This window comes from Equus asinus, chromosome 3 (assembly GCF_041296235.1).
Source record: "Equus asinus isolate D_3611 breed Donkey chromosome 3, EquAss-T2T_v2, whole genome shotgun sequence".
Taxonomy (NCBI): domain Eukaryota; kingdom Metazoa; phylum Chordata; class Mammalia; order Perissodactyla; family Equidae; genus Equus; species Equus asinus.
In genome coordinates, this window is record NC_091792.1 from 120920458 (window position 1) to 120933495 (window position 13038).

Genomic DNA, 13038 nt, shown 5'->3' on the forward strand with positions numbered 1-13038 from the left:
AAACAGACTCTCACATCCCATATTCTGGTTATGCTCATCTCCTTGTTTAGATTTATATTATTTTATTAGTGTTTGTCCTCTTTCACAAAGAGGCCATTTATTTCAGGAGCTTTTCCTGCAAAAGAATCATGAATCTGAGCACTGCAGAGGCTGGCATTGTAGATTTCAAACACCCATATGTACACACGAGACAGTCAAGCACCAGGCTGGTGAAGGGATGTGATGGGTAATTTTATGTGTCAACGTGACTGGGCTGTGGGGTGCCCAGAGTAAAAATTATTTCTGGCTGTGTCTGTGATGGCATTTCCAGATGAGATTAGCATTTGAATTGGGGGATTCAGCAAAGTAGATTGCCCTCCCTAAGGTGGGTGGGCATCATCCAGTCCTTTGTGGGCCTGAATAGAACAAGAGGCAGAAGAAGGACAAATTTGCCCATTTGTTTTCCTGCCTCACTGCTTGAGCTGGGACATCTCATCTCATCTTCTCTGGCCCTTGGCCTTGGACTGAAGTAAACCACCAGCCTTCCTGGGTCTCCAGCTTGCAGACAATCATGGGACTTCTCAGCCTCCGTAATTTCATAAGCCAATTCCTCATAAACAATCCCTCTCTCTCTCTCTCTTTCTCTCTGCATGTATCTACATGAGCCTTGAGTGTAGTGATGATCTCTTTCCCAATGGAAAAGAGATACCAATAATCGTGGCATTCAGTGGCTTCACAATTAATCAAGCCGTGGCAATTATGAAGTACCAACTGAAGCAAGGACTATGGTGTTGGATGGATTCTCCTGAATTCACTGGAGCAACTTACAGAAAGCAAATGCAAGCTAAGTTCTTTTAATTAGTAAATAATTAATTAAATGAATTAATAATAAGTTTAAGTCATGATCAGAGAACCAGAAAGTTTCCGTGTCAACCCTAAAAGAAGCTTTTATTTATTGTAGGCTCCTGTGGCTGATAATCCAACACAAAATTTAATTGGGAGTGTTGCAGAATTGCAATGTCAGTTGAGTTCACAGCTTTACCAGGTTTCTGCTGTAAAAGTTAGGGAAATGACTGAGAAGGAATGAGCCACTGAAACCTGGAGGGGGGACGTTAGGTGGGAACTGACATTCTAACACTCTCAAGTCACTCTGAGCCTCCCTTGCTAGTCGAAGTAGCTTGTCCTCCTGTGTCGAGGAGACTAACCTTCCTTTGATTGAAAACCCTGTGGTGACCTCACCTGGGGGCAGCAGGCTTGCAAGGGGATGCTCATTCTCCTCAAGACCCACCACAGCGACCCCTGTTGCCACTAGATCAATAACTAGGGTCAAATTTCAACCTGCCCCTGGGGTCAGGAACACGTGATGACCTAGGAAGAAGTAACTTACACACATCGCAAGATTTTACTGATATATTTTGGCAGAAACCTGAAGAATATGTGTGGGAGTGGATTTTGTAAAACATAATACTAAGTCCTCTCTTTGGGGAATAAAAAAGGTCCTCTTTGGAAAAAAAAACAAATTTCATTTTATCGAACAGTTATGGGGAGATTAGCCTTCATAGAAATAAAAAATGTATTATAAAGCTACAGTATTTGAAAAAACAGAGTGATAAGTGGAATAAAGTAGAGTCCAGAGAAACACCTAACTATGAATAGCAATTTAATTTATGAAAATGGTGGCATTCCATATAAGTGGTCAAAGGACAAATCAATCAATAAATAGTGTTGTGACAATAGGCTAGTCATCTGGAGACAAAAAGAAAGGCAGAGAGGAGAAAGAAAGAGAGAGAGAGAAAGGAAGAAAGAGGAAGCCAAGTTCCTACATCTTTCCTTACCTAAAATAAATTTCATTTTGGCCCATTATTTGTGACATCGAAAATCCATAAAAGCTTCAGAATAAAGCTAAAATTCTCTCTTCTTGGGATGGTGAAGATCTTTCAGAGCGTGACATGAGACCCAGGAGATGTAAAAAATAGATTTATAAACTTGACCACGCAAAAATTTTGAATAGCAAACAAACACACAAAGTCAAGAGACAAACATCAAACTGAGAAATATAACTGCCACCTATATTGCAGGCAAAGATTTATTTATTTAATATACAAAGAACTGCTGTAATTCAATATGAAAAAAGGTGAAAACCAAACAGAAAAAAGATAAAAAACAAAGAGCTCACAGTATGACAAAAACAAATAACTATTCACCATACAAATGCTCAACTCTACTCAGCATTCAAGCATATACACGAAAACAACACAAGGAAAACGGTGTGAAGATTGATGATACCCAGTGTTGGTGAGGGTGTGACAAAGGGGAACCAGCCTGCACTCTTGGTGGAAATATATATTGATTCAGTCTTTGAAAGTGTACTCAGTCAAATCTATCAAAATTTAAAGTGTGTATGCTCTTTGACCAAACTCTAAAATATTTATGAAAGATATGCTCACACAGGTGCATAGGGCTATTTGAACAAGATGCTTATTGCTGGCTTGTTTGTATTTGTGAGAAAACTGATGGAAACAATTGGAACGCCCATCATTACAGAACTGATTCTGCAATGTTCCACCCACGTGATAAAACACTGTAGGGTCACTTGAAACAATGAGGTGGATCTGTAAGCCCTGACATGGAAGGATGCGTAGTATATTATTAAGTAAAAAAAGCAAATCGCCAAACATTAACGTATTGCATAATCTCATCTGTGTTGAACCAAAAAAGGATATACTTGTACATGTACAGGAAAAGTCTAGAAGACACACTAAAAATTGTTCATAGTTTCTACCTCTGGGGAGTGGGATGGAGGAAGCTGTGTTTGACAAGTAGCAGGAGATTTTCACATTTTATTTTACACAGTTCTCTTTTCAGTGAGCACATATCAATTTTATATGTAAAAGCACATTTCCTTCTCTTCTCCTTCTCCTCCTTTTAAAAAAAAGAATCTTGGGGCCGGCCCGATGGTGTAGTGGTCAAGTTTGTGCACTCCACTTCGGGGGCCTGGGGTTTGCTGGTTCAGACCCCTGGCAGGGACCTAGCCCCGCCATCCTGTGGCAGCATCCCACATAAGACAGAGGAAGACTGGCACAGATGGTCGCTCAGGGCCAATCTTCCTCATACACACACACACAAAAGAATCTTCTTTTCTCTTTCATCTTCGTCTCTTCCCTGCTTCACGGAGGCTTTCTTCTCCTCCACTTTGGTTATTGCCCAGAATAATCACTCTCGAGCTCCAAGCATGACCCCAGGAGACACGGGAGAAGGCCCTGACTGGGCTGACAGGCAGGAGACCCGAGTTCTTAGTTTTGTCTCCATCTAACGGTATGATCTTGGATAACTTACCGCTTAACTCTCTGAGCCTCGGTTTCTTCGTTTGTGAAATGAGGCTGTGGGGCAGATTTCGTCTACATCATGTTGATGGCCTGAGCAATGACCTTCTCCAGGTCAGCAGCTTTCCAAACCCCCTCCCGTGTCTCCTGGAGATCCATCTCCTGCCTTATATGGGAAGCTCCCAGCACTCGGACTCCACAGCGCCCACCTTTCACACGTAGGTGCCGCTGACACTGACGGGCAACAGAGGGCTTTTATTCCACCTCAGGCCTGCTCTATTTTGGGGCTGCTATCAGCCATTTCTCATCTCAGGCTTGCTTTTGTTATCTAAATGGCCTTTTGGGGGCTGGAAAACAGAGGCTTGAGACATCAAGGAGAGCTGTCTCTGTCTAGGTTGGAAGTGGGTTTCTCTGAATAATCCTGTCACTCAAATGGCTGGGTGGCTCCTGCTTTGAGTCTAGAGACATAGCAGGTTGGGCCACCTGCATGTGGAAGGACTGTAGTCCCAGGCCTGATTGCCAACTTTCTAAACGTGACATAAACATGACAAGGCATGCACGTGTGTGTGTGTGTGTGTGTGTGTGTGTGTGTGTGACCTCCTTTCCCAGAGACTCCCTCTGTGCCTGCCAGCCTGCCTGGTACTTTACATAGGACGTGCCTAATTCCCTAAGCACTCTAAGAGCTGCGTGTTACTAACCCCGTTTCACAGATGAGGAAAAATGAGACTCAGAAAGAGAAGGTAACTTGGAAACACTTTTATAAGAGACCAGTTTTTATTTATTTATTTATTTATTTATTTATTTATTTATTTATTTTATTGAAGTAACATTGGTTTATAGTATTATGTAAATCTCGGGCATACATTATTACATTTTGATTTCTGTGTAGACTACATCATGTGGGGGACTGGAATTGACCACCCCAAGATATGTCTCTGGCATGAAGATTATTTGGGGCTGTTACTTTTAAAAACTGCAGACATAAGAGAAACTCTGAAAAGTAGAATTTAACCCTTTGTAAAGAGATGTTTACATTTGTAAAGGTAATCCCCATCTGTAAAGGTGTCTCCCTTTCTGTACCAGGAAGAAGAGGGGGTGACCTTATCTCTAGAAACTCTTAATCAATGCAGAAGGCAAGGACTTAAATCTACATAATAACCTTACCCTTGTTTACTGTGCTTTTCTGGTAATCTCCCATAACTGACTCCCTGGACCCTCAACATCCTCCTTTGTCTTTAGCTGAGGATGGTATTTAATGTGAGAGCTTCTGCCATTTTGGCGAGTTGCTCAGTTTTTCTGGGTCTCTCCCATGTATACATGTTATAAAGCTTTGTTTAATTTTCTCTTGTTATTCTGTCTCATGTGAATTTAACTCATTGTCCAGCCAGAAGGACCCAGAGTGGGTAGAGGAAATGTCTTCCTCCCCTACATTCACCACCCAGAGACGAAGACTAGTTACCATCCATCACTGTACACAGGTGCCCTCATACCCCTTTCTCCCTCCGTCCTCCCCCTTCCTCTCTGGTAACCACCAATATAAAGGAGACCAGTTTTTTTAAGAAGTTGAATCAAAGGGTATATACAAAAACTTTCTTCACCTATACCAAGGCTGCTCCTTTGTCGTGCTTTTGGCAAGGACACAACAGGTCACCCAAAACACTCTGCTGAATATTGGAGGAGGCTGAAATTCATTGCTGATCTTTTCTCAGTTCTTCCCTCCTGACCCCCTCAACCACCATGAAAATTTGATTATTTCCATGTTCTTTCTTCACCAGATATTTGTTTAAATAAATAAAAACCTTACGGTTAGCAGTATTTGCCAAGCTGTGGCGGCTGGGTGGGGAGAGGAGTGCCAGCACTGAGGAGTTGGGGTACAAAGCAAAGGCTTACGTGTCGTTTAAAATATGGTCTGTGCCTGAGTCAGAAGTTTGCCCGAAGCTCTAAATCAATTTTGTTGATTCGGGCATTTTTTGGAGGGTAACCAACATGTCTTGAAATATGAGGCTAGGAAACCACTCCACTGGAGCTTGTTTTCCAGTGACAAGTTCCACCTTATCTCAAGTGCCTCCATTCCTAAAATTATAAGCAGATGTCCTACAGCTATTGAAAATAAATTTGTCCAGACAACAAGCTGGCATGGTGGGAGACCGCGTGCAAAACAGGAAACCACTGCAAGTACTTCCATACTTCTCTGGGAGACAAATTACTTTGCAATTTTCACTAGGAACAACCATGGAAGTTAGTATTTTATTTCCTGGACCTATAAAAGCCTAATTGGTGCCATTATGTCAGACTAATATTTCTTCCAGTCCTTTAAAGTCTGCTGCAAGATTAGGTTGGGGGGAAAAAAGAATAATTGAGTGCTCCTTGGAATGAGATGACTTCACCTGAAAATGCCCAGACTCCACCTATAAACTGGCTGGATATTACCTTTAATTTTCTTGGCTCCTCTCTTAGTCCCTCTTATCTCACAAGGAGAACTCCCCTCAGCCTTTGCACCCTCCTTAATAATGTAAAAGCCCCAGATCGCTTCTTTGTGGACCTAAAGATTATCCTAGAGCCCCTAGTGAGTTTGGTAATATTCCAGAAGAAGGTCCACATAGGCTTTTTTAGAGGACATGAGCAACTGCTTCTTTGTTATTAAATGCACAGGACCATTCTGGGAGGACAGGGAATTTTGTCTGTTTTCTTCATTCTGCGTCCCCATCGCCTAAGACAAGGCCAGGCTCATTCTTGGTGCTTCAATAAATATTGATTGAATCAAGGAGTAAATAAATTATAGTGGGCATCTGCAGTTGTTGCCTGCCTGCATCATTCCTTTCTTTCTGGTAAGAGCAGCTGGGGATTTTGGGGGGAACCTCACCTTTACCGCTCTCAGTGCGCCTGGCTCAGGTAGGGCTGAACTATCCCCACCTCCAGGGGTGGATGCCAGGCCTGAACCGGAGACCACAGTGATCGGTTCAGTGATGGGTACATGATCCAATGAGAGTCCATCTTGAGGCTTTTATGGGAACTCTGGGGATAAGGAGTTTTTTCCCCACTGTATTTGTTATCTCTAAGGATACTGTAAGCCAGGAGTTTTCAGGGTTCACCTCAAGAAGACGTCCTGCCTGGGAGTCAACCCAATACAGAGAAAAGCAGAGGCCAGAGATGCAGAGAGAGACTGGGTTCCACAGACATTGTTTAACCCTTGGATCTAACCATACCTGGGGCCCCAAATCCCCTGGGGTTTTTAATCATATGACCTAATAAATTCCCTTAAGCTGGTTGACTTTCTAGAAATCTAATATTAAAAAGATACATAAAATAAAGAACTGAATTAAGGAAATGTCAATGATCTTACCATCCTGATAACTATGATTTCTATTAGAATGTGTCTGTACTTGACTAATATTAGGCAAGAATCAGGCTGGTGTTTCTAAGAGAACCCCAAATGCAGCAACTCAGACAACACAGACTTTTTTCCCCCTGCAGAAGTCTGGGAGGCAGTCAGGGCCGTAATTGTGACTTAACTAGGATTCTATCTTGTTACTTTGTCATCCTCGAAATGTAGCTCCCCTTTCATGCTCTCATGGTCCAAGACAGCTGTTCAAGCCTCTGCTGTCCTGTGTCTTCCCACCAGTAGGAAGAGAAAAGGAGGAAGACGAAGACACATCCCTTTAAAGGCGCCATCAGCTTGGAGAAAAGTATGGGTGGGTGGATCAGAAGGAAAGGGGAAAATAATCCCTCCCTCCCTCCTTTCTTCCTTCATCCCTCCCTCTCTTTCTTTCTCTCATTCTCTCTCTCTCCTTCTCTTCTCTTTTCTTCTGTTCTCTTCTCTTCTCCTCTCTTTCTGTCTGCATTAATGGAGCACCCACTCTGAACCAGGTACTGTGTTGAGTTCTGAGGACACAACATTGAACAAGACAGACTCAGTTCTCACCTTCATGGAGCTTCTACTTTTGGGTAGATTATTAGAAATATCAGAGGTCCAATTCTAGGTAGTGGCAGCCCTCAGAGTGAGATCTGGGACTTCTTCTTTATAAGATTGAGGAAGCCCATCCAACTTTCAAAAGCCCAAGGACTTCCAATCTTCTGATCCCCATGCCTACCAAACCAGGAAAAGGTCTGTTACCCCTGTTTACATTTCAAGTAACATTATTCATGTGCACATATTCACTTTCTCCATTATGGGTGTGTTATAAACCTTTGATCTTTGATTATGCTGTTAAAGACTTTGTCTCTTCTCAAAAGATTTTCAAGCAAATACAGAAAGAAGAAAAAGATGTTCCTCTGTAGAATGGAGACAGTAATATTACCTGCTTCATGGATGTGTCGTGAAAATGAGAGAATGCATGTAAACTGCTTAGTATTCTATTTGGGGCACATGGTAGAGAAAGTGTCTGGATTTTTTTTCTTTTTTACACTGAGTATATATTGCTTTTATGTTTAATGATTTAATATTCAAGAAGAATGACTTTTTTGTGTTTGTAAAACAAGACATGCTCATTATAAAGTATTTAAGCAATGGAAAAATGTACATTTTTGATAAGAACTCCAAATGATTATCATTAAGTGAATGATATTTCACATCTTTCTAAGTAAATTTATCAATTACAATATTTTCGGGGCCAAACAATGTACTATAAAATCTCACTCGAATTGGTTTAACACATATGGAAATGTGTTGATTCCTATAATAGACATCCAGACTCGCAGTGCTCTGATCCAGCTTGATTTCTCAGTGACTCCACCCTCTTCACTTGTAAAAATGGCTATAGCGGCTTGAGGCTTTCCGCCTCCCCACCACCAAGTCCAGAGGGAGAGAGGAGTCTCCTGTGGTGAGCGTCTCTTAGAAGCTAGGAAGCCTCCTATCCCAGAAGGCCCCAGCAGACCTCCCCTCAAGTTTTGTTGACTTTAGCTGGGTCACAAACCCATTCCAGTTCGGTGGCTGGAATATGCTACACTACAGTTAGCTTTGCCCCGAGTCCCCTGGGCTAAGGAGAAATGAGATTATCCTGGGATCAACCGCACTACCCCAGATCTGGAGCTGGGTTCAGAGTCCCCTGAAGTGCGTAGGTTGTCTCTTAGAGAGATGGATATCTGAGTGAAAATCAGGGTACTATTTGGAATGAGAAGAGAGGAAAGGGAAATATATGCTAAAGGAAGATTGAAAGAGAAACAGACATAGATAGGAAGAAATATTTTTACAGAAATCTGAGCATATTATACATGCTATATATATATATATATATATATTTTTTTTTTTTTTTTGGTAAGGAAGATTGTTGCTGAGCTAACGTCTGTGCCAATCTTCCTCTATGCTGTATGTGGGATGCCACAAGGCTTAGTGAGTGATGTGTAGGTCTGCACCCAGGATCTGAACTGGCGAACCCTAGGCTGTCGAAGTAGAGTGTGTGAATTTAACCACTATGCCACCGGGCTGGCCCGCATACATGCTATTTTTAAATAAAATAATTGATTTAATATTACTTGAATTTAACATTAGAAAAGTAAAACTGAAGGAATTTCTGCTCTTCAGTTAAATGCACATTCACCACAAAAGATATTGTTTCCTTAAAATTCCCTCTTGGGGAAATAAGGTTAAGAAATGGAATTATGAAAAATGTTAAGAAGTTGAAGTCATTATTTTTTTAACAACAGGTTTCAATTTTAGACAGTATTGAATGACTCATGGTTGTGAAAGATGAGTAAATCTTTAGACTTGTACTTCCTCTCATCTCCTACCCCTCACCTCCCCATGTTGGCTCTGTTACTGTTTTTACAATATCATAGTTTGTAACACTCACATTCTGCTATGGAAACATTACTCCTATAATTGTTGAATGTCATCAGTTCCATGTTCAAATGAATTATATGTTCATGATAAGTCCTTTTAACCCCAGCCTGCTCATTCCCAAATAATTTTTTTTGATTCATCTCTAAATTGACTGGGTTTTATGACTGGATAATTTCAAGAAAGACCGATGAGTGTGTATTCCTGAGTTCCTACATGTGTCAGGATATTTGTCTGTGACTTTTATACTGGAACTCATCTTGGAAGGGTGAAATACTCTTGAGTCACCTTCCCTTGGAAATTATAGATTCTTCATTATATTCGAGCATGAATACTGGTTATCGAAGCTGGAGTCCAACATAATTGACTTCCCTTATTTCCTTTTTAAAGATTGGCACCTGAGCTAACAACTTTTGCCAATCTTCTTTTTTTTTCCCTGCTTTTTCTCCCCAAATCCCCCCAGTACATGGTTGTATATTTTAGTTGTGAGTCCTTCTAGATGTGGCATGTGGGACACTGCCTCATCATGGCCTGATGAGTGGTGCCATGTCTGCACCCAGGATGCAAATCGGCAAAAGCCTGGGCCACTGAAGCAGAGCACACGAACCTAACCACTCGGCCACGGGGCCAGCCCCACTTCCCTTATTTTTTATGTCAGTATGTCTAAGGACTTTTTCTTTAAGTCCTCAACGTTCAGTAAGTTAAAGAGGCTACGTCTCCGTGTTAATCATTTAGTATTTGTTTTCCTGGGTTCTTGGTGTGCTCTTTCAACCTGCAGATTCATTTCTTCATCTGTCAGAACAATTTTCTTGTTTTATGTCTTTGAATATTTAGTCTATTCTCTTTGTAGGTTCTCTACTTTCAGAAGAAAAAGTAGGCTCATATTGCTTTGTGCTTTTCACATACATTCACTATGTTTATCTCAAGCGTTTTCTCTGTGTCTGTAATTTTAATTTGAGCCGTGCCTATTCAGTTTTTTGCTCTTTTAATTCATATATTAGTTCCATAATAACGTTGTTTTGATTTTTGAATATCTAGAACTGAAATCTCCCCCTTTTTCAGCCATGCTCGTTTCACCATTTTCTCTTTGGGCCCCAGTCATATTCTTGGAGTCATGTTCTTATTAACCTCTTCTATCACCCAAAATACCCAGCTGGTTTGCTTCTTACCTGATTTGGAGCTTTTGATGAAAATTCTCTAGGTTTTTGATAATGCAGGGTGAGCACAGGGTATGAAGCTGCACTCCTCTGAAACACCCCCTTTCTTTCCTTGTGCCCCTCTGTGTGACATACGACATCAGGTCGTACCCATTCCTTTGTTTGCTTGTGACTGCTGATCTTCCTTTCCTTCTGATTTTCATTATTTTTGTTCATACTATAGATATTGAGGGAGGAGCGTCTCCATTTTACCTTCATTCTGCCATCTTTCTTCAGAAGTCTATATTGTTTATATTTATTTACACTTACTATAAAGTCAGAAAAAAGTGATCTCCATTTTTTAAAAAAATCAATGACATTTTGTGAGGTTAATTAAAAACTTTGAAGTACTATGCAAAAATTATTTGTAAAAGATGAAATCATAGAATCTCAAGCTTGGAATAGACCTACGATCTTGTGCTTTAATCCCAATCCCAGCTCAGAGATCCTCTGACAGCGCTCCTGATGATGGCTTCTGTGATGGGAACCCATTCCTTGGCGAAGCCCATCCTCCAGGGCAGGGGCAGCTCTCAGAATCGGGACTAACCTCCATCTGTTAGGGCAAAATGTGCTTCCCTGAACTGCAGCCTATCGATTCTCATTCTGCTCCGCTTAGCAAGGGGAAAATGAGCAGCATTTGAAGTAATCACAATGTCGAGACGTTGGCATACTGAAAAGAAAAAAATTAACTAAAACATTTATGTGCTTGTGTAGGAACAACACAATAATTTGTGTGAACTGTTTTCTACTTATGCTCGAAAACATATTGCAGAGAAAATGATTTTAACTGTAAAAATGCCAGCAAGTTTTTATCTGAATTTAACTGAATCCTACGGAAGTCTTCTTCAAGGCTCATAGATAGTTGCTCCTACAAATGTTGGCAACCTTTAGAAAAAATTAAAAGGAGTGTTGCTGATATCTGGCCATTATCGCCTCCCTGCCTCTCAGGCTGCTGGATGAGCACTTGATGAGTGACAAACACATTTCCCAGGGTTCAGACCACTTCTCGGGAGGAAACAGCCAGAGAACCACTTCCTAATCTTCACTCTCCCGCTCGGCAGTACCAAATGACCCATTTGGAAATAGTGTTTGGATAAATAATGTCCTTATAGCCACAAGTTTAAAAATACTTAAAAAAAAATCTTTTCAACAATGCTGATTCTAGTCTGTAACAGAAATTCATTTATATTTTACAGATTTTTTGCATTTTGCATCAGCTCAACTATCCCTCGAAAAATGCTGAGAGCCTCTGATGGGCTTTTGTTCTCCTTTTGAGGGTAAATGTTCCCAAGGAATTTGTGTGGCACTTCAGTACTGACACTTAGGAATTAGATAAGAGGCAGATGGTGGCACAAGGGGGTGTGGAGACCCCAAGAGGTGGGGGTTAAGAGACCGCTGACCCCCTCTAGTCCCACCTTGGCCTGTGTTGAAAGCCGTTCGTTGTGCTTGGCTCCTTTTTCCCACAGTCTCCGTAAGAAAGGGTGACATCTCTGGGCCTGGAGAAGCCCTTGAGACCCTTCTGGGCAGTTTCATCTCTAGGTCAATGCAAACAAACTAGGTAATTCTCACCCAATTCCACATTTTCAAAGAGCCTTTCTTAAAAATCTTAATTTTTTTCCTTTCTCCCTAAGGATTGAGTCAAAACTCCCTTCATTGACAAAGGTGATGACCGCAGGCTTCTTCCTCGTGCTCCTTCCATCTTTTACTTCTGGGAAGGGGCAGGTCTATCCTGATGAGCTTGTGTCCCTCCATCCCTGATCTTGTGTGTGAGAGTGTAGAAAAGACCCCTGTCTTCTCCAGGGCAGAGCCTGCCCCTTAAGCGAACACAGGCTCACTTTGATCGAGAAGATACTGTGTGCTGGGCCCTTTGCGTATGTCACCTCATCTAGTCCTCTCAGCTGGGTTCTATCTTATTCCTACTTCACATACTTGGAAATGAAGGTGCAGAGAGGTCAAATGACCTGCTCAAGGTTACCCATCTAGGAACTGGAAGGACTTGAATTTGAATCCAGTCAGTCTAAGTCTAGAGCCTGTACCCTCACAAGGCTGCTCCCCTCCGGTGCTGTTACACACCATGAGCATGTGAGGGTGTGGGTACCTACATAAAACCACTATCAGCAGGCTCGCTGTGCTCTCCTGGAAACACACTCAACTGATCATCTCCAGTATCAACTTTGTGAGCACCTCATGAGGAGCTAATCTAGGTGATAAAGGTGGCCAAGGAAGATAGCTGTAGGTGGCACATGATGCTGGCATAGTCTTACACAGGGGCTCACAGGCCTGTGTTCTGTTTCCGGCAATGTGATGGATTGCATTACATAAAACCCTCCTGCTATGAAACACCTGGAAATGCAGTATAAAATAGAGCTAGCATCCCTTTAAATGTCCAACTGGGCTCAAAAGAAAGAAAAGGAAATCCCAGGGACCAAAAATGAAATGGAAACTAAAAAACCAGAGTACAATCTGCAAACTGAAGCCAGAGCTGCCTGCGGGTATTTGATGATCTCAGAAACCAAGGAGCCTGGGATATAATGGTTACTCCGGGACAGAAGGAAAAATGGAAATGTTTCCACATAAAGCTGCTACCCTTAGTGAAAGGGTAAGGAGAAAAAAGGCCCCCAAAGGACTGAGGGAAACGACAGGTAAGTTTGCGTTCCTTGGCACGAGCTCCGAGTGGGGGAAAAATTTGAAACCCCGGGTCTGTGCTCACTAGCTTTGTGGTTCAAAGGTGTACCCACTCTATGGTGCCGGAGATCTCTGGATG